The sequence below is a fragment of the Atta cephalotes genome (assembly GCF_000143395.1).
Source record: "Atta cephalotes unplaced genomic scaffold scaffold00008, whole genome shotgun sequence".
Taxonomy (NCBI): domain Eukaryota; kingdom Metazoa; phylum Arthropoda; class Insecta; order Hymenoptera; family Formicidae; genus Atta; species Atta cephalotes.
The window spans coordinates 2,212,143-2,215,405 of record NW_012130072.1 but is presented as its reverse complement, the minus strand read 5'-3'; positions in this window follow the sequence as shown (position 1 = coordinate 2,215,405).

The window sequence follows — 3,263 nt, the reverse complement described above, 5'->3', positions numbered from 1 at the left end:
CGGACGCGCGCGCGCTCTACTAAGCGTCCCGCCATATTCGATCTCGGTATCGTAAAATGATGACTGATTATCATCGTAGTTATAATTGATTAGCGATGGTTGTTACGATGATCATCCGAAACTTTCAATTGCTATATCTATAATAATGTGACCGCATCCATGGTTTTTCTTGAGTGAAATGCAAAAAGGCGCGCGCGACTATGAACAAACATGAACGAACGCATTGCCGATCGCATTGCGACGCAATGCAAACTGATGATTACGCATGCGCGCGATTTTTCAAAAATTTCGCGCGACTATCAAATATGAAAATATCTGGATATTGTGGGTACGATTTATTTGACGCTACAATTAAATCTTGAAGTATTCTTTTATCAATTAATGAAATGCTTTCTTCTGATTTTCCAATTAAATACTTTAAAATAACGCTAAGTGCACCGCATCACCGATGAGATATTATTAAAGAGTATCAATCCTGACACTCTTCGGACAAATTTTCGGCGGTATAAAAAGGGCCTCAAGGGCCCAGAAGTAATTGAAGAACGCTGACATTATCGATAATTAATATAAATTTGCTATTATTAACATAAATATTTGGTTCATAAATTTGGTTATTAAATTCATGATTTTTTATTACATAAATTTTTCATAAATATGCATACTTGTAAAGCTATAATATTTTATATATTACAGAAAAATTATATATTACAGAAAAATTACAATTTTTTGTCTGCAATTATCATCTTTGTTGATAATCAAACTTTGACGACAGCACTGAAATCATAATTTTTAAAGAAAAATCGAGTATTATAAATACATAAATACTCCATTAAATTAATAAATCATAAAATTAGTACAATATTATCAGTTTTTAACTCTTAATTATTTCAATATTCAGAAGGAACCAACTCTTGTAAGAATATTAGTCTTTAATAGTATCTCGTCGGTGACCGCATCCATTGTCTTGAATTGTGATGCTTCCAAAGACACAGAGTACACAGTTATTATTTCATATTTGTTTAACATTGGCAAACAACAAGGATGTAATGTTATATTGTATTATTTGTGTCTTTTGCTGAAAACTATCTTCCGTTAGTCAACAAAAGAATCAAATGGTTTGATTCTTATGTAACAAGTCCTTATACATACTTCACTTTTATTAAAAAATGGGCGCATTTTTCGTATATTTAAATTATAAATGTTAATCTCAGAAATAAATGCGTTATTATTTATTTGATACTGATGTTTATTAATATGACTTATTTATCGATAAAAGTGAGCTGTAATATTTTAGCTATAGTATTTTATTCAACATTCATGATACTCGAATTCGTGTATCAATTTCTGATCTCTGACGAGTGAATGTGTAGCATTATATAATTTCAAATGACTGGCGCGAAGGAATGGCGCAAGCGCATCTATATATACATATATATACGAGAAATCGAATTGAGATAAAAAATTTTTTATTAATATTTTTTGTTTGTTTATATAAACCAAAGATATTAAGTGTAATATAATTTATAAGTTTTTATAATTTTACAATTAAAAATAAGTAACAAAGAAATTATATATATATATATATATATATATATATATATTAAAATTATGTCGCAAATAAAATAACAGCATAATTAATATAATTATTAGGTTCTGTAATCAATTTTTTGAAAAATAATTTTTCAAGTTTATACTAAATTTGTTAAATGTGAATATCTTTCAGTTAGAAACGTAACAAAAGTGGTACAACCATACCGCCTCTGGCAACACTAGTAGCTTTCTAAATCCAAATAGATTCATATCTAGACTTAATAAAAAAAAGATTATATCAGTCGAATAGCTGTTTAGCTTCAAACTCTTTAAAATAAAAAATATTTTTTTAAAAACAATATTAAAGGTCAAATTATGTCACTGCGAGATTCAACTAACATCAACAGAATGATATCAACACCAGCAACTAGTCAATTTAGACATAATCAGAGATCCAAGTTGGTGTAATTTCAGTCAATTCGATATCGAAATCTTAGACGTTGTGATGTTGACATCGTAATATTTTCCTTATCACGGATAGCAAATAAACAGAGATTATTTTCAAATATATTTGTATCCAAACTCAATGAAAATTCAATTAACGCTCGTAAGCTTTGTAATTGACACACGTAATTACATTATTAATTCATCGATCGACATATTAACAAATTAAATCAACTGATGACGATAAAATCAGGATTCAAGTAGGTTTTTTTATTTTTCACGAGATTCAAGTGACCTTTTTTTTTCAACGATGCATCTCACGCGAGGAGAAAGCCCGTTTCCACAAAACGCGGACTCGTGTCTCTCTAGGTTTAGTTCTGTGTGGGACATTAACTCCCCAGGTCTCTCTCTCTCTCTCTCTCTCTCTCTCACTCTCTCGCTCTCTGTTCCCCTCTACCTCCCTTCACCCTCGCCTTTACCAAACGATCCCGCACAGTCCTGGCTCTAGAGTTCAGCGGAATATTCCACGAGCGAGCAGCAGGCGTCCTTATCTCGCGCAATACGATCACATAACGGCATCCTCGTCACTCTCCCATCATGATTCATGGACGGTTCCATCGCTCCCTACCGTTTCTACCGCTCGCTTCCTACCCTTGTCTCCCTACCTTTCGACCCATGCACTCACCAAACCACTGTCGATCATAGCGGGGCCTAGACACTTTGGCACCCTAATCATAGAAAAGGGACTTTTGCGTCGTTTGAACAAAGACTTTTCCTTCTGTGCAGGCAAAATCTTAGGCAACAAAGAAAACTCAAGTGGTTCTATGAAAAATGAACTATTAACAGTCTAACCGTCATGTCATCTATGTTGACGTCTAAAATTTGCAACGGTTTCGTCATTCGTTTATAGGTGATGATTTTGTTTGCCCGGTGAAAAATGAGATCTCTTTTCCGAGAGGTATTTTAATATTTAGGATATTAAAGAAAAAATATAAATTATATTAAGATGTTTTTAAAAAGTATTAAAATAATATATTGATTTATTAAACTTAATGTCAAAATTAATTTGGCAGTTAATATTAAAAGAAAATGAAAGATTTATAAATACAGTCTCTATGAGATTACAAGATGCTTTCTCTTTTTTTCTCTCTTTTCTCTGTGACTAGTAACTACACTAGAAAAATAAAATTCAAATTCTATTTTAATACATCTTTTTATTTAATAAAAATGTATCAGTTTTTTATTATACTTTATTTTCATTTTTTATTTTATTTATATTTTTTATTTAT